This window comes from Pinus tabuliformis, chromosome 2_1 (genome assembly GCF_031772625.1).
Source record: "Pinus tabuliformis cultivar Carrire ecotype Pingquan chromosome 2_1, CPIR1, whole genome shotgun sequence".
NCBI lineage: Eukaryota > Viridiplantae > Streptophyta > Pinopsida > Pinales > Pinaceae > Pinus > Pinus tabuliformis.
This window is the reverse complement of record NC_142299.1, coordinates 293,651,714-293,671,758: the sequence shown is the minus strand read 5'-3', so window position 1 is coordinate 293,671,758 and position 20,045 is coordinate 293,651,714. Positions and strand designations below refer to the sequence as shown.

At 39.3% G+C, this 20,045-nt stretch overlaps 1 pseudogene; it reads left to right on the top strand.

Annotated features, from left to right (window-relative positions):
• The first annotated feature begins 211 nt into the window (after positions 1 to 211).
• LOC149199950 (ATP synthase subunit delta, chloroplastic-like) lies at positions 212 to 1,065 on the top strand (annotated as a pseudogene).
• Positions 1,066 to 20,045: the final 18,980 nt, after the last annotated feature.

Here is a 20,045-nt window from a genome sequence, read left to right as displayed (position 1 = left end):
TCAGGGAACATGGAGTACATACTCAGGGGAACATAATGCAAGTGTTTTTAGACTTTGTCACTTCTTATAACTCCCGGGATGGGTCCTCCAAGGTACGACAAGAGGAGTAACAGGGATGGTGACAAATTACTGTGTAACAATCCCTGAAAGTTGAATTATTTGAGAATTCGAAATTGTAAAAACAGAAATGACTGGTTTGTTGTTTTGGTAGATGGATGCTTTGAAGCAGTCCCCGGTGGCCCTAAATGTTCAATATGCATCATTCGCGAGAGCTGTTCAGAAGGTGGGAAGTGGAGCAACTTCTCACAGACCACTCTTTAAATCTTCCCTTATAAGGAAAGGGTTGTCTAGGATTGCCAATCCCCTGGCTTCTAAAGTTCCTTTAGTGGGTAGTGGCAACAAAGGCCATATTGTAATGTCAGACACAACTGCAGGATCATATGCTGAAGCGCTTGTAGAGCTAGCCCAATCTACCAATTCACTGGATCTTGTCAATAATGATATTGAGAAGCTCTCTCGATTTCTAGAATACAAAGAGCTTTATAGCTTCCTCGCTAATCCGATAATCACGGAAGAGAGGAAGAAGAGCATTATCAAGGCCATTGCAGATGATGCCAAGGTTCAGCCTACCACGTTGAATTTCCTCTACCTCCTCATTGACAATAAAAGGATGGACATCATTAATGACATTATCAGAGAGTTTGAGATGGCCTACAATAAGCTGACTGACACACAGTTGGCAGTGGTGACTTCTGTTGTAAATCTTGAGAATCGACATCTGGCTGAAATTGCCAAGAAGGTCCAGAGTTTAACTGGTGCCAAGAATGTTAGACTAAAAACTGTCATTGATCCCTCTCTGATTGCAGGCTTCAACATCTGATATGGACCAACTTTGTCCAATATTATAGACATGAGTGTGAAGACTGAGCTAGAGCAATTGGTGAGTCAAATTGGGTACAAAGAGAGAATTGAAAATGTATGAATCTGAGATGCTTGTGTATCCTTGACAAAAAAAATGAATCCATTGGTTTTCGTTGTTCTAAGTACTATTTATTCTAGAACTGTTTCTGAGCTAGCTTGTAAAAGTGTCTGAGGCTATAGTTCTTGTTATCGCATTGTTTCCATTTGAATTTTGTTACCCTGCACCTGAAATTTGGATTGGAAAATGCTATAAAATTTTATGAGTTGGAAGGTACCCACTACCTACTTTGATTGCAGAGTTGGAGGGCTCGCTTACAAAAAAAAAATTAAAGACAAAAGAAAGTGTCAAGTAAGTTGAAGGTCACTGTTGGATGAAAAATATGGAAGAGATACATAGACCAGGGTTATAGATTTGCACATGCCTTCATTATCTAGATTATTAACTCATGTTCATTTGAAAATAGTTCATGCAAAAATCATGAGTTGATTCATGAGGCTTCCAACTAGTCTGGCTGAGTCATGAGGTGTCCAGTTCTAGCCTAGCTGAGCCGTGAAGTCTCTGGTTCTGGTCTGGCTCGGCTTCAAGTCCTTTTAAATTCTACCGGGATTGTGCAATATTCAGTCAGACCCGGACACCACATGAGGCAGTTTTTATCCCCATAGTTGGCTCACACCCTCAACCCCTCCCCATGAAATTTGAACTAGTGACAGACAGGACTAAACCCCACACAAATTAACTACTCTACACCTCATGAATACCCAACATATGACTTATCTAAAAAAAAATTAACATCTGTTATCACATAATCAACAGTCCACTAATGGTGTTCAAAAGGACATACCAGTAACCATAAGGTTTTTTTGAGCATTTTGTATCATCATTTATCCTTTGGAATAATCCAGATCTCCCCTTACCAATTCATCTTCTACAAAATACGATAATGAGAGTTTTGGGTTTCTTTTTAGAAATATAAAACTAACCCATTCTGTAATACTAATTATAATATCAGTTAAACACAATTTTTTCTCTTTTCTAGATATCAACGACAATATTCACAAACCATTACATTCAGCGAAGCTTCTTCTTTAATATGGTAAGTGGAAGAGGTTAATTATAGAATGTTAACAGTATCCATAAACACTACGTTTCATTTGGTTTTTGTATTAGTTTCCAAGAATCTGTTAATGCTCCTTGTCATCCATTGCAGCTTGAGATCACTCTACTAACATAGAATTTTGAACCCGCTTAGATTTAATATGACCAAGAAGTACTGAGAAATAATACAGCATAAAACTAGAGTGTATAGGGAATATGTTTCTGCTGCTTGTAGGAATGTATCCCGTATAAAATTGCTAGAATGAGCTCGTGTTATAAGTGTGCAGCAATGAACCCCAACGCTAATTGCCAAGTGCAACTTTTGTTATAAGTGTGCAGCAATGAATCCAACGCTAATTGCCAAGTGAAACTTTTGTTATAAGTGTGCAGCAATGAATGCTAATTGCCAAGTGCAACTTTTGGGCTATGAAAATTCCTCCGAAGATAGAATTTTAATAACAGAAAAACAAGTTTGCAATAAGGTGGTAGGCAAACTGCCTAGGACTCTAGAAGCAGTTAACTCACAGGTGTGTGTGTGTATTGCATAAAGCAAGGTAGACTGACAAGTGAACTATAATAATATGAGACTGATAACCAGAGTTTGCTTGCCACCCTTTCCTCTCAGTCTAGATTCCAGAACTCTGCATCAACGAAGGCTTGTTGCAGACAGAATGTATATAATTGGTGGAAGTGCCACCTCTGTAGCACGTTCAGGTTGAGAAGTTGGATGAGACCACCTTCTGGGCTATGAAAGTTGTTTGAACTTTCTCCTTAATGATAAGTTGATTTCCCTACAACCACCTTCCATTTCCAACATCAAAACAGTAACCTATCCGTGTTCAGAACACCGATCCTTTGCAAACAATTAGCAGGAAAGACTCAACTGGAAATTATTTCATAACTGAATAAAATACAGTGGTAATCTATCTTTGAAATGGCATTCAACTGCTAGAGAAAAATAAACCTGTTGCAATTCTTTGAATTGAAAGAGAAAATTGATAGACATAAAAGAGTCTCGAGCAAGACATTAATGCCAGACTTTCTTTTATCTTTAACCCATGTATTTCAAAGAACAAACAAAGTAAACACATCTGCAATCCTAAGACCATTACAAAGTTGAAAGAAACATGTCTTTGCATAACTTTGCAAACTTCTCTGCTTGTATGTATTCAGACCAACAGACCTTAAAAAATATAGTAACCTCCTATGAACCTTCACCCAAACATCAGCCAACTGAATCTACTAGACATACAATGTACTGATCATTTTCAACAACCATCCCTTGTAATTTTTTCTACATTTCTTCCAATAAGAATATTAAACATCTCAAAATACCGTGCCCTACTTGGAGAGGATAACAAGAAACAGACTAAACATAGCACTAGAACTAAAGGTTATCAGCCAGTATTATATATATTATATATGTGTTTGTTTGTGTCATTGGCAGATATACTTAAATTATCAGCTTGGTATGTTTAAGTCTTTGAAGAGAATACAATAGCAGACTATTAAGATGACAAAGAATTCACATTATCGGCTTCTAACAGCAGCTAGCCTGATTTTGGATATGGACTATGACTAGGACTGTTGACAATGAAAGAGATAAAAATAATAAAATCCATTCTTGTCGAGCAAGAGTTACAACAGGCATTTGAGTACTAAAAGCATGCTTGGTTACTAGTAGATGCTTCATATATATATTCAATAATAACAATTCATTTTCTTTAGCATTCAGATGCTTCATATATATTCAACAATAACAACACAAAGCTTGTTCGTCAATAGACCTATTACTCGCGGAAGTTCTCAATGACAACAACATATTTTTTGGACAAACAGAATGCTTGCTTATTGAGGCATTAAAATCAAAATACTGTAAATTTTTTTCTTCAAAGCCTGTCAATGTTTCCAGCATTGAAGAAGATTGGACTATGTAAATGAAACCAGTTCAGCTCAATTAGGCACCTATGCCAGAGACTGCTTCATATGAATGAATACGACAATGTTAACAAAGAATCATCATCATGTTCAAATTCAGACAGAATAGACAGATTATGGAAGGATCCAGCAATCTGCCACTGAAACAGAAACATCTGAAAATGACTTTTTGTGGATACCAAGACTCCAATACATGTAAAATTGATTTTCACCGGCAAACATTTTGGCGAGGTGCCAGATGCAACAAGGCTAACAACATTGGCACAAGGCCTCGTGTTCTGTATTAAACATTAACAAAAATTACAGGAAATTCATATCCTTGCCATTGCATAATCGAAAAAGATAACGATTTAAAGCAATCGGCCTAAAAATTTCCGAGTACAATGATATAGCCCAAGGCCTTCCATGGGGCTGGGCTATTTGCCCCTCCTTTCGTTGCGGGATTGAATTCTCTATAGCATGAGCTGCTGCTTGAAATTATGAATGAAATTTTCAGCCATTGCATTCAGTTTGTCCGTGGATAGGCCATCCGGGTTTGTGCCATCTTTAGTCCTAACACAGTTGGTCATATCTTCATTATGAGGAACTTCCAAGACGTTGGATGCGGCCGCGGCCACTTTAGATTTGTTCATTCCCACATGAGAAAAGCTTTGGGTTGGCTCAACCAGAGAAGAAAAATCATGGGTTTTTCCTGAAAACTGAGGCGGAAATGGAGGATCAATTGGAGGAGAAAATTGATGAGTTTTTCTCAGAAACTCTGGAGGATTTGAAGACTCAAGCTGGGGAGACAAACGATGGGTTTTTGGTGAAAAAACAGGTGGGTTTGGAGCCTTACCCTTAGGAAATTTTTGTTTTTTAGGCCTTGAAGGCTCAACAAGTGGAGGCCTAAATTGCAGCTCCTTTTCTTCTTCAAAATTCTGTCGATGTTTATCAAATGTAGTCCTACGCATATTGCCAGCTTTCTTCTTATTATTATTGCCATTGGTGGGAAAACAAAAAGATGACTACACAAAAAGTTGAAGAGTGTGGAAGAGTAGTCGAAGTGTGTGGAAGAGGCACATAATAATGGGTACAGAAGCTTGCTGCACAAAGAACATGCAGAATGCTAGAGACTGTGAAACAAGGGAGTCTTGGGAGAAGACACTAGAGAAGAAATTTGTGTCAAGTTGTTGGTGAGAAGATAACATGTGTACATATGGGTGCGATTGAACCCAATGCTTTGTGAATTAGGAATACATTTCTTGTGACCGCATGAAGGCCATTGAACCATGTGTTTAAGCTTGGAGGGCCAGTGGGAACTCATTGGAGGAATTGGGTCGCTATGGTGCTTGCCATGAGGTTGATAAACCACCTGGACATTGGATTATGGACCCCTACGATTCTTGCCATGAATATGCAACTGATAAACCACCAAAAGCAGTGGATTTCGCCTCTTGGAACTGAGATATAACCCATTTAGCCTTAGGTGAAGTCATGTGTTTTAACCCAAAGAGCAAGTGAATCACTATGGTGGTTACTGCTGAAAGTGATTGATAAACCACCTAGACAGTGGACTCCTCATCATGGTTATGTGATTAAGCCTTGGGTGTATGAAAGTGTAGTTATGTGTTTATGTATACGTAAATGTACCCTAAGAACATGTTGGTGAACATATAGTTCAGACCACTCATGCACTGGTTATTTAGTGTGAATCGAGAGTTGGGCTTTAGGCCTTGGGTTATATTACACATTAAGGCCTTGAGTAGTTAGGCTAGGTGAGGTAGCAATCATCCTACTTTATAAGCCCACTACATCCACGTCATTAGGACGGGTAGGTAGTGTGAGAACTGAACTTCATCCCTATGCTAGTGAGCCCGAGAATAAGTGGGCATTGGTGGAACCACATCCCAACAAAACCATGCCGCATGAACTGGCGCCGACCATCACCCATCAGTTGTCGTTTATGTCCTCAATAAACCAATCAAATCAACACAATAACCAATGCAATTTAGTGTAGACAAAAGAGTTGAGTGTGGGGCCTAGGTGGAACTAAGAGCGTTGGGAGAGTTGTTTGCCATCCACTGCTCATCACTTGTTGTTGAGTTCTTTGTAACCTACAACATAGTGAGAGCATCAATGGAGGCATGGCTGACCCGATCAAAGTTCCAAAGTGGAACCTTGAGTCCACCTTTACCGCTCGCCTCCTGCCACCCTTCTTCTTGGTTGACACCGAGCACCGTGGGTAGAAATAACTTGTAACGATATGACGTGGGCCTGATGGTGGGACTCACCAAGATGTCTTGTCAAAGTTATGCAAAGGCCATAGTTTATATGTTTTCATGGCCTCTTGTGATAGGATGAGCTTTAATCAAGTGTAACTATTGATCTAGGAATATGATTAAGGTAAAATTGGTATTGTCGGAAAGCTCTCAACAAGCTAAATGCAATGGTGATATCGAAAGTTAATTCCATAGACTTACAATAATTAGAGTTTTCTCTAACCCCATCTTCGTAATGGACCCTGGGGATCGGGTTGACGATAAGTAACACCCCCCTCAGCTGGTTGGGAACCTTTAAGGGGGTGGAAGGGAGGTAGTTACATAGTGGTATCAGGGTCCAAGTCCAACACTTGGACTAGATGGGCCTTGAAAGATAAAGTTAGAAGCTTTGTTAAGAGTTACAGAGTGGATCATAAAAGAGCAATCACTAAACCCGAAGAGGCTCACACACACCCACACAATAAAAAAAATTGACCTGATAATTTAATTGTTACATGGTACATGTGTGTTAATGATGACTTTGCATTTGATGTGATTTTTGGTTTGACAGGTTGATTAAATGTTATTTTGATTCCTAATATGCATATTGTTATGGGATTTAAAATTTTAGCTAGTTTCATATCAACATGCCTATTACAGATATGCTGAGGTGATCAGTAAATTGAGTTGATTTATTTTTTATTTGCTAACATTCATGTGTGTGCAAACACACACACACACAGAATAATATGAAAATTCTAGCAAGGATAAAGAAATGAGCAGCAGAATGGTAGAATACAACATGCCCAAATCCTATCATCATTAGGCAGAGGAATCAGTGGGAAAGAGGTTGAAGAAAAATTCCCCTAACTAGATGGAGACCCTCAGGAGTTTGAGAGATGGATTGAGAAGCTACAAAGCAAATAATGAGACTATTGTTTGAGCATAAGAAAGACATATGATACTCGTTCTCGAGCTCTATACATATTATACTCGTCTAGACATATGATACTCGCATCTCTACGTTTCACTTCTTTACTCTCTTCTCTACCGAGATAAAGATCTAGATCTAGTATAACTTAGCCATTCCAATAGCCAATAGTCTTTAGTCCTATTTAGTACCCTTCTAATAGTCCCCTTGGCATAGTAGGTAGATATTGATTCCTTGTCCATGCATGAAGTTCCATAGCAAGAGATTAGACCCACTTCACCATTGACCTTAGCATATGGAAGGAAGGAGGTGTAGATGCCAGTCATAAGGCCAGGAGGTGCCTTTCTAGATAAGCCCATAGCCGATTATAGAGGAATCCCCTGTTTCATCGTAGATTGATGCTTAATATTGAATTTGCCAGAATGTTCCTTGCTCTCGACACGACACTGGTGAATAAGAAGCGGGGGGGGGCTTGACAAAGCACCCAAACCCTACTTTAGCCCATTGATCGGTGAGGCATCCAACCCTTCACCTTCTCTCTTTGACCCTGCAGCGCTTAACTACGGTACTCTCTCACTTGGCCTAGCTAGGTTGTTCCTAAACTTGACCATGCCTAGCCGGGTTGTGAGCCTAACAATTGGTTGGTCGGGGGAACACCATCAAATACCAGAATTTCTTAGGTAGGGGTTGTGAGCCCTAGCTTTCTATCTTCTTCTGTGTAATTTGAATAGAACACCATCAAATACCAGAATTATCAATTCCCATTCTCCAAAACTTTTAAATGTGCGGAACTGAGACAGAAATCATTCAATCAAACCACTCGAAATGCATCTGAATGCTGATCCATTAACTTAAAGAACTTCTTCCCAAACTCTACCATTTTTTAAACAAAATTTTGAGCACAACCTTGTCTAGTCCATTTATAGAGAGCGTTAGTTTATGAAATCTTGCCTGTAAGCCAAAATAGAGTCAAAATTTTCCATTGAAAGCTCAGAATAACTGAACCAGAAATAACCCTTGTGAAATTTGCTGCTTAAAACATTGTTTTGAGCATGGCCTCTTTCTTCAGATTTATTTTAGATAATACGGTAGCTTATTTAATGAAATATTTCCAGAAAGTTGAAATATGGAAAAATTTTCCAATCAAGAACTCTAAATAATTTCATTAGGACAAGGCGTAGAGGATTCATGACGACGACAAGAAAATAATGGCGCTTTGCAATTTTAGCACTCTCTTGCAAAAAAATACCTTTTCTGAAATCGTTTTGACCACGAAGAAACACAGATGAACGGTTGGAAGTCGTGCAGAGAGAGATCTGGTGGCTCGTGGATCGATTCTGGAGCAATGTTTATGCGATTGCAAACCATGATTGTTCATATGCGAGCATCCATAAAATCATCTCATTAATGCCACATGCAGTGCATTTAAAACTCAAGCAAATTCTCTCATATGCTAAGGAATTTATAACATAGAGGGTAAGAAACCAACATACAGAACAATCCACGCAAGTGAGTCAAACTAGATCAAAAGAGAGAACGACACATGGAAAACAGAGCACCGCTACCCAACCTAGAAATGACTCTTCAGTTCACCACCGAGTCGAGGTTCTTGCCATGGGTCAACCACCTCCAATTGATCTATGCAATGGGTATTTAATACCTTATTTCATGATATGGTTTCCATTAGCGGTGTCTCGCTTTTATGGATCTTTTTATCCATTTGCGTAGGCTTATCTCATAAAAGCTCACCTTTCTCTCCCATGAGGATTTTCCTCATAGAAGATTGCCTTTCTCTCCTGCACAAGTTTTATGTTTTTCTCAATGGATATTTATCTCCAATCTATCCAACTTATCTAGAATTAAATTGAGAAGCTTTACCATGAAAGAATTATCCTTTCCCATTCACCAATGTGATTTGGCAAGAATCTCATCTCTTGGTGTCTCGCTTTTCCAAGTGATTAATTTATTAATAATGTATTTACTTTTTATATTACACATCATACCTAGCTTTTCTCAGCTTAGGTTTGCAAAGTTTGACACACAAGGGAGGGGTGTTACATTTTGGATCCCTCTCTTTCCTTAAGATCCCTCCAACTGCAGCTAGAGTTCTTAGATGACTGTAAGGAGGAAGCCCCTATTGGAAAGGGATAGACAGTTTGAAGGTGTGTATCTTGTTGGTAATTCCTATATTGAAAAGTTGTATTTTCATAGTCCAGGGGTTGGGAATACACAATTCCCATCCACTTGAGCTCAATTTTATCTCGCAAAACTTCATTGGGATCTACCTAAACACATATGCAAACATAGGTGAAAATGCCTTTCAAAAGTCTTTCCCTGTCTACTTTGACGAATCTTCCAATAAAATTTCCCACTTTTTCTAAGAGATCTAGATGGGTAAAGTGAATGGGAAAACTGGGAATCTTACCCATACTAGAGTAGTCATCAGCAACATAGTGAGAGGATCGAAGTTGGGAAACCATGGCTTCACTAGAAGATCAACTCATCCCCAAAACCATGGACCTTGGTCAAGGATTTTTTTCTTATCCTCAAGACATTTGAAGATCACCACAAAAAAACATGGGTCTACATCCACCCAAACCGGCGTTCATCCAATCCTATCATAATCGAACAGAAAAACGCTACTTTTTCAATAGAAAATGGGGAATAAAAGTATCACCCAAGGATAATGACCATCGCATCAAGCGCTCAATCATAAGGGAGGAGAAATAATTTGACAATCACACGTCCTTGATTTCTGTTGATTTAACTCTGAACACTCACGTAATATTCTCTTGCTTGGCGAATTAAACACCACTGCATGGAATGGACGAGGATTGAGCCGAACCCTGGATGAAGCCCACTTCATTCTCATCTAAACACAAAACTATATATATGTCAAAGCTATTACAATAGATTCTGACTGTCAACACCTCGAGGTTCTGTTTATATGTGGCTACCTTTTATGGTTACTATTGAATGTGTGATTGGCAATAGTAATGGAAACTTAGGGCTGCCAAATTTCCTTCGATTCCCTCACTACATCCTAACGCAAATAGTTGTTCAATGCCTTGGTTGTCTTTCAAAACTGGTAGGCAGCGTCTTCTTTGATATTTCTCGATGGTTTTAATTCCACTACAATCACAACTTTCATTTACATAAACTTCGTGTTTTCGCACGAGCGACGATTGTTCCAAGGTGAAATGTCACTTGGATGGTTTCAATGTTGTTGACCCATCATAACTAACTAACGGATATGCCCATTACAATTTTATACCACCCCATTATCAATATCAATTATGCATGGGAACCAATTAAAGCAACTTTTCACATTAATTTTATATGAGCATGAGAACATGTGTTAACAAGCAGACCATAAAGCCTCATTTTGAATGCCATAGTCACTTAGAAGGAATTACTCTTGTAGTAGCATCCTCCCTACTAAACTTTGCTAGTGCTAACATTAGAACCACCATTACAACAAGATATCTTTCTAGTGTTGACAACACCATTATAGTAAGATACCTCAAGAGAGACAGAAAATTTAAAAAGTATGATAGTAATACGTATCCAGAAGATGGTATTGAAACTAGTAATTGTTCACGGATCCATAAGATTGTAAGGTCATTCTCATTATCATAATCATTGTCATCATCATCACCATCATCCTTGTCATTGTTATTGCCATCATTACATTATCATCATAATCACCATTCATGCCATCATCATCATCATTATGGACATTGTTTGCAATTGTTCATAATTGTAGATGTTGTAAGAAATATCATCAACCCAAAAAATGTGATCAGTGCTAGAAAAGGGTTGTTTAGGAAACATTGATATAAGTAAGAGAAATAACAACTCTATTTTTGACAAATGATCGATGATGATCATCATCACCACCATTATCATCGTCATTGTCATTTTTATCATCCCCATCATCATCATTAATGTAATTTCTATCGACATTGTTGTAATCATGCATCATCATCATTCATGCCATTATTGTTTTTGATGATGACCTAGATGAAAATGATGATCATGACACGAAAGATAATGCTTATGATTATGACAATGACAACATCTAAAATTGGGAAGATTCGCCAAAGTCATTAGCATCGTCATCATCATAATCATTGCCATCATCATCATTGTCATTGTAACCACTATCGTCTTTATCATCATAATCACAATTCATGTCATCACCATCATCTTCATTTTCATCATTGTCAATATTATTGACATTGTCATCAATTGTTCATAATTGTCAATGCCATAAGGAATATCATCAATGCAGAAAATATGATGAGTGTTGGAAAAGGGATGCAAAAGCGAACATAGAAATGGGGGCAACAATAGAAGTAAAATTGGATGAAAAGTGGATACAACATAAGTAGATGCACAATAACATGAAAAACTTGACACAAAAGTGGATGCAAAAGTAGATGCAGTTGTCAATGCAAACTTGGATGCAAACATGAAGGCAAAAGTGGAAGCAAACATGGGTCCAATGGTAGGTGTAAAACTTGGCACAAATTGTGGTGAAACAAATGTGGATGCAACAACGGAAACAAAAGTATATGCAAAAATGGATGCAATAGGGGATGCAAACGTGGAAGAAAATGTGGTTGCAATGGTAGGCGCAAGATATGGTGCAACAAAAGTGGATGTAACAATAGACAAAAAATATGCAAAATAAGATGCAAAAATGGATGTAAAAGTGGAAGCAAACATTGATGCAACAGGCAAAACAAAATTGGATGCAAAAAATGGATATAATGTAAGTAGATGAAAAAGTAGATACAAAACGAGATGCAAAACCCAATGCATAAACCTGACATAAAAGTGAATGCAAAAATAGATGCAATATTTGATGCAAAAGAGGATGTGAACATGGATGCAAAATTGGAAGCAAACGTGGATACAACAGTGAGTGCAAAACATGGTGCAAATTGTGGCATAACAAAAGTGGATGTAATGATAGATGCAAAAAAATAATCAAAGTATGATGCAAATGAAGATGTAAAAAGGGATGCAAAAAGTGAAATTTAAAATGGGTGCAACAGTGGATGCAAAATTGTGTGCAAAAGTGGATGCAATAGAAGTCGATGCAAAAGTAGATGCAAAACGAGACACAAAACCCGATGCAAATCCCGGTCCAAAATTGGATACAAAAAGGGATGCAAAAATAGATGTAGGAGTTGATGAAAACCTAGACGCAAATGAGGATGCAAACGTGGATGCAAAATTATAATAAAAAGTGGGTGCAAAAGGAGGTGCCAAACTAGGCGCTAATTGTGGCACAAAAATATTAGATGCAATAGTGGGTACAATAATAGATGCAAAAGAGGATGTAAATATGGATGCCAAACAAGAGGGCAAAGTGGATGCAACAAAAGTAGATGCAAAATTTTATGCAAAACTAGACACAAAACACGATGTAAAACTTGGTGCAAAAGGGATGCACAAATGGATGCAAAAAATGATTTAAAAAAGGATGCAAAAAAGGATGCGAAAGTCGATGCAAAAGTTGATGCAAGTGTTGGTGCAAAAGTGGATGCAAATGGGGATGAAAAAGTATGTCAAACAAAATTAGGTGCCAAACTTGATGCAAAACCTGGAACAAAACCTGGTGGAAAGGATCACACAAAACTTGGCATAAAATTTGGTGCAAAAAGTGGTGCAAAACCTATTGCAATACCTGGTGCTAAACTTGGTGTAAGATTTGGTGCAAAACTTGATGCAAATTTTGTGTCAAGTTTTGCACCATATTTGATAAATGGATGCAAATAGCACCAAAAATGGGCTCTAGATGCAAAAAAAGAAGTAAAAAGGGACGCTAATCGCTGGTTTTGTTGTAGTGCTATCTCAAAACCAACAACAATTCTCTGCAATGTACAAAATTCCAGCCTCCCACCTCCGGATCTCTGGGATGAGAGATCTATATATAGATATTTGTAGAGGTGTGAGTCAGCTCTGGGTTTTCTATTAGTGTCTTCTCTCTGATAGTTCTTGATTCCACTTGGAGATCTCATTGATCTCTTACTCATCCTTGGGAAATTTTGAGAGGCAAGTGTTCCAAGCGAAATTTCTGGAAGATTCCATGATCATCCACCTCGCAAACTGTCTTCGCCACTTGTATTTTCCCGTCCATCGTACCCTCACAGTGTATTTAGGTGCGCTAAAACACACTTCCCGTGTGTACAAGGTGCGTTGCATAGCACCCTGGCCATGGAGCAAGTGCACTGATCCAGTTCTGACCAATTTTGAGTAGTTTCTGGTGGAGAACTTTTGGGAGAAGCTGTAATTTGTTGACCTTGTTCCTTTAGGAGTTATAAAAACACTTTTAAGGACTTAGGAGCCCTTGGTTTATGGACATTTCATGCTTGGTGCTGTAAGGCAGAAAAATGTCTATAACAGTTGCCCCCTAAAGTATGAGGCCGTTTATCGGGTGAAATGCTTTATTAGGAGGATCCGAAGTTCTTTTAATGCTGGGAGGAGACCTGTAATAAGATACAATACAATACATTATTGTCATACTATTTTCATGATCTAGCTGAGGCGGGCATTCCCATGCTCAGCTTTATAAATTCATTTTCATGGACATAGGACAGACAATCGTCTGATGGTAGACTGATGATTCTGATATAGTCATCATCCTTTTGGTAGGATGGTTATCTGTGCTGCAATGTTGTACATTTCAATGTCTTTATTTTCCTGAATATATATCGCAGCCCAGATGGATGAAACTAGATCCGGGGTCTTCAATCTCGTCCGATCTTCACTCGAAGTACAAGTTGATCCATGTGAGGAATTTTTTGAAGTCGAACATGGAAAGACATCGCTTGATTACTAGTCAATGATGTAAACTGTTAACAAGCGCGAGAGGAATCACCGATAATGATAATGACCCTAAAGGTACTGCAGTACAATTCACATGGTGTGAATAAAGGACTTGGCATCGAACACCACGCAAAATCTTTCGGTCGAACGTCATTGATGTATACCTGTCGCCGGAAGTGAGAAACTTGCCATTGAGGCATGCAAGCTTCAAAGTACTGAAGGGGTTGTTCCTAGATCAACTTCTTGGATAATGAGCTGATGTCGACAAGAAGCGATCCGTCAAAGGAGGGCCTTAATGAATCCCACATCAATGACACGGAACAGAGTAAATGATTTTGATGGAGGTGAAAACGAACTGGTGATATATGGTTCAGGATGGCGGTCATGAAAGAATGAAGTATAATGTATGGTAGTGGATGGGACACGGGTGACTTCTCTGGATGACTTCTCTTGAACATGTCAGCGACACTTATGTGATGGATTGGTAGAATTTACCCCAAATGTGGATGGTATGGCGTGACCATGGTGATGTGACCGGTGAATGAAACAACCCAACCCGACTCAGGCACGGAGTGGAAGTGTCATGTTCAACAACGACTTGCTACCAACAAAGTTTCTTTGAGTTTTCTTCCCAATTTTTCCCCAGTCATTGTTGACCAGTACCTCTTTATTTTTGTCAAGCTTGAGGAGGATAACATATGCTTGTTCTATAATTTTCCCTTCGGGAAAACCCATCGCTATGTTTTAACGAGCCTAGCGATAGTGTAACTCGTTCTCACCTAAAGACAAGTTTGTCGCTATTTAATCTTTTTAACGAGTCTAATGACAAAGATAACTCGGTCCTTTTCATTTTTAGAGAGTCTGAAAAGGTACGTAAAGGTAACTCCGGAATTCCTTTTTCGTCATCTAATCCCTTAAGTCCGAAAAAGTATAAAACAATAAGAAGGGATGAGTTTTCGATAGTTTTAACGAGTCGAACAAAACAAGCGCTCGATCTTTTTGTTCAATAATCCCTCAGGTCCAAAAAGATTAAAATCTAGAGGAGGGATAGCACTTCCTGTCACTTTAACGAGATGGAAGGCCAAAACTCGGCAATCTTTTCATATTTTACGAGTCAGTTGAAAAGAGCTTAAAGAAGACTCGTCTTTTGAGGAACGAGTGATAAAATGGGTAGCAGCTGATTCCAGGTAAGGTTTGGAATTTTCCAATCACGGTAGTGTCACAAGGATGGCTAGTGAAATCACTCTTCGTAGCTATTCCTCAAAATGGGTAAACAATCAAATGGAGGTGAATGATCGGCCAAATGAAAAGTGGAGGTGGTGGTGCAAACACAACCAAGGCTTTAATGGTTGAAATGCTTCATTCACGGTGGTTATTTACCGGGGAATAGTTCATTTTTTAGCGAGCTTAACCGCGGGTGGAAACATTTGCTCGGTCCGGGTTTATTTTTTAACGAGCTTGAACCTCGCGGTAAACACTGCTCGATGATAAGTTTGCATGCCCCCAGCATAATAACGCTTGCATGCCCCCAGCATAATAATGCAAATCGAGGTGCATGCCCCCCAAGCTTCATTGCATTCAACTCGGTGGTTGGAATGAAGGTTTACCTTTGAGATTTGAAAAGGGGATTTTTTTCATTTTTTAATGAGGTTGACACAGTAAAAGAACTATCCTCATGACTCTTTGTTTCATTTTTTAACGAGGTTGACACGAGATAAGAACCGTCCTCGGAGTCCAAATCCATTAGATATAGAAGGTTTCATATTCCACTGTGGCCACTTCCGCCAGATTACTCGGAGGTGGTAGGGAAAAAGTACCCATTAAGGCAGGGTCTTTTAGGAGACCTACTCCGATATTTTGGAGAAAATGATTGCTTTCATGGATCATTGGAATGCTTCCCGTAACTTGTGAACTGTTGGGGAGAAATGTTTGTTGGTCGATGATTGTAATTCCTCCTTGGAAGGGAAATGCAATCTTCCTGAAGTAGGTCGACACAACTGCGGCCATGGCATATATCCAGGGTCTTCCCAATAGGATGTTGTAATCAAGGTTTCTGTCGATTACTTCAACATCAATTTCTACTGTTTTCCCTCCTAGTTCAACTTTCAAGCTACTTGGGATACCATATGGTGTATATGTCCTTCCGTCGAATGATTTTAATGTCGTCGAAGATCGCGACAAGGTTGGAGATCCTAAAGTTTTCCAGCAACTCATCGACATAATGCATGTAGATGCCCCCTCATCAATAATTGTTCGATGAACAGTTTTGTTGAGGGCTTTCACTTGAATAAGGAAAGCTAGTTGAGTTGATAACTGAGGGTCATATCCTTTATGATCAAAGGCCACAAGATTGGAATCCATTGGGTCAATCCCACCTATTGCTGATAATAAAGCTTGCTCTTGGGAGAGGCAATTTTGCGGTACCTCAAGTGTCGACATAGCGGATGGCGATTGGGCCAGGTCCTCTATTATATTTTAATTCTGTGCTATTTTTTCAGAAGGATTAAATGTCGATTTGTGCACTACTCCCTTTGGCGACTTTATCATTTTTTCAGGAATGATGGGTGGCACAACTTTGGTCAAAGTTGTTGTCGAACTACTAGGTTGTTCATTAGCCTTGTTATTCAACACCTGTGGATTCCCGTAATCTGTATTCCTTGCCAAAGCATCATTTTGATGCTTTGAGATAGACAACATAAGCACTTGGGATCGGGAAGCATTTTGATTAGCAACCAGTTTGGTTCTCGGGCTTGGAAACGGATCAGTCAATACTGCTAAGGTTTTTGAACTCTTAAAGAGTTTCTTAACTTCAGTTTTATGTGGACAATCTCTCGTCCGATGATCCTCATCGCATATATGACACCCCGCAGGGGTTTCCTTTTTCTCCCTTTCTTTTTCTTCTTGCCCCCTGGTTGCTTCAGTTGTTTGCCCTTATCAGTCGACACGACATTTACTTCCGAGGAAAGAAGTTCCTCATTTGCATTATGACTAGAAATCTTACAGGCCTTTTTAGATGTAGCCTTTGTCGATTTCGTGTCTGTCGTGCCAATCACGCCATCATTGGCATGAGAGTCATTGTTTGATTTAGGAGGAGGAGTAATTGAGAATTACGGTCTAGGGGCGTCAGGTATTTTGTCATAGAGCGTGTCGGACTGAGTGTAAATCAAGTCCAGATATTGCGCACGAGCGATAACTTGCTCTTCTGTTACGACTACCCCCTTTGCCACATCTTCTGTGATGGAAGGTAGTAATGACTTGATAAACCATTCAGCTAAGAGCTGATCGGGGACATACGTTTTTACCATCCTACGACGACGTCGCCACTCATGTATATGATCAGATATGTGAGTGGCCGTTGTCTGTTTGAAGCTGGTAAGAGGTTCTGTTCCCGTTTCGTACCTTATTGGTAACTGAAAATGGGTTAAAAAGGTTGTGGCTAAGGTACTGAAGTTGTCGAACGAAGCTCTAGGCAATTCGATGTACCATTTTGTCGCCGGACCCGTTAACGTCCTCTGAAAGAGGCGAAGTCTTATCGAATCATCATTTAGGGTGTTTGATGAAAACCACAGATGAAATGTCATCACATGATTCGACGGATCTTCACCCGGATTTCCATTAAATTTAGGAATATTTGATGGAAGTTTATGCGGAATCGCTGGCCACCAAGGGGCATAAGCAATTGGATCATTTGTCAGCCGGTTTAGATCCGGTAATTCTAGAGTTGCTACAAAGGGCAACTGTTGATTCAGGTTAGGCGAAGCATACCCAGGATAAGATGGAATCGCCTGAGCAATGGTTCTTTGCATACCAGCATAATGTATTTGATGTTGGCAACTTTGACAAGGTTGATGGGCATAACCATTATAATATGGTTGTTGATAACTGCTTTGGAAATGCGGTTGCCCATTACTTACAAATACTTGTTGCTCAGGTCCTTGATATGATTGCTGGAATGGCGGTTGTTGAGATTGAACCAACCCTGGTTGTTGGACCATTTGCTGTTGTCCAATACTGGATGATTGACCAAGATAAGAAGTCATAGTACTTGATTGAGCCTGAGTCGTTCCGAATAAGGAGGCACTAACCTGAGGTTGTGATTGAGTTGTCGAGACAAGAAGTTGTTGTATTGCAACCTGAGAAACTTGGGGTTGACATACAACAGGTAACGCTTGTACTTGCGACGCAATCACCATACCAGGTATAGTGGGAATATTTGACACAGGGTGGACTGGTTGCATTGAATATGCAACCCTTGGTTGCTGAGGTAGTATTGGTACCCAACCGCTGGATGTAATTCCAGTTTGACCTGAACTTTGTTGTAAAATCCCATATGGTTGTTCTCCGGGAGGGAACAATGATAAGGCATACTGCCCTCCATATGGTGGAAATCTAGTACTTAAAGGGTATATTGGCCTTTGAAGACACATTGGATCGATTTTTTGAGTTTCAACATAAGAAATACCAGATGATAATCCGGATGAAGAAATAGGAACTGACCATGTCGTCGAAACTATCCATGATTGGACTCCGGCTTGTTGTTGATAACTTGCCGGGATAGATGATATACCATCGAACATCGTTGGAGTAGCAGCATGAGGCTCTGCCGCTGCTGTGTCGGATGACACAGTCCTGGATGTCGATGGTTGTTCAGACATATCTAGTCTATCCAAACGATTTTCTAGAGATTCTACAAGAACTTGTGATGAAAAGAGACTAACTTCGAAGACCAACGAGGGAATGGTGATGATTATTCTGTTTAAAATAAATTTTAGATGCTTTGACACAACTTGTTTTTTCAATTTTTAAGAGTCGAGAAAAAACAAAAGATGACTCTAGTCTCCTTCAATTTTTAATGAGCCTGAAGTGACAAGTGCTCAGATGGACCTTTTCCGTTAAGGAGTCTGAAAAGGAACGAAAGGGACTGCTCTGGAGGTCTAAGTAGAGGGAGTACCAAACCAATCGCAAAACTGCAGAATACCTTTTACGGTACGACAGTCAATCTTCCTGAATGCTGTGTTCGGTGCATTGCGATCAGTAGGGCGGCTGACACGACTTCCTATGGATAAAGGTTTTATGCCTATAGGGGTCTCCCAATATATACTCGACGGTACGTGGGAGCACAAGTCTGTACTGGCACTTATCGTCTCAAAGTGGAGGAATCACCCAACCATCAGTGAGGACAACAGTTACCAGGCTTTACGACGCCGGAATACGTCTCTAGCCTAGACCTCTAAATGTTGTGCATTAAGTTACAAAGCGTTGTTAAGTTCATTGAATTTATTTTAGGTTGATCTTTCTTATGAAGTTTTCCTTTTGGGTTCACCACGAGATGTAGATATAATTCCTAAAATGCAATCTAAAGATGATAAGCAAGCTTTTATCGCTTTTCAGCAATGAAAATCCTAGCTACAAGGGGAAAAGAAAGACATAATCTTTTCTCAAAGAGCAAAGAGCACACTGTAGATGCACTTTTCCTAAATCAAGCCAAACAGACTGTCAATATGCAAATGCACATGTGCATGTATTTGTTTTTCACTTTCTTAATATTGATGCCTAAAAAGAAAGTTGTTGTACAAATTTGAATTCGCTTTCAAGTGAAAAATACAAACAAGCTTCTTTTCGAAATCAAAAGGTAGAGACGATTACGACACTTTATGATTTTGAAGTAAACACTTGTTTCGACACTAGAAATTCACAAATTCAAGCCAAAGGCAAAAGTAAAAGCATAATCGACTTTCAACAGCAAATAAAATTTCTCCTAAGATCAAAATCGACACTTACGACAGATCTAAATCCAAGGACGACAGTATGACTAGTCTACTTTTGCAATGGGAAACTGTAAATGACGTAACAAACATAAAAACAAATACAGTTTCTTTTATACAACTGAGGCGAAATTAAGGCAAAGAAAAGGGGCTTTTAAACAGACACACACACTGATCACAGGCTACAAAAATCAGAGGCAAAACTGGAAAAAATGAGCAAAGAACCTCAGTTGCATAGGGCTAAGCTGATGAATGCACCTGGTACACAGAGAAACTGGATTGCAACGCAGGTTTCCCTCTCAGGAACTGCGCTGAAA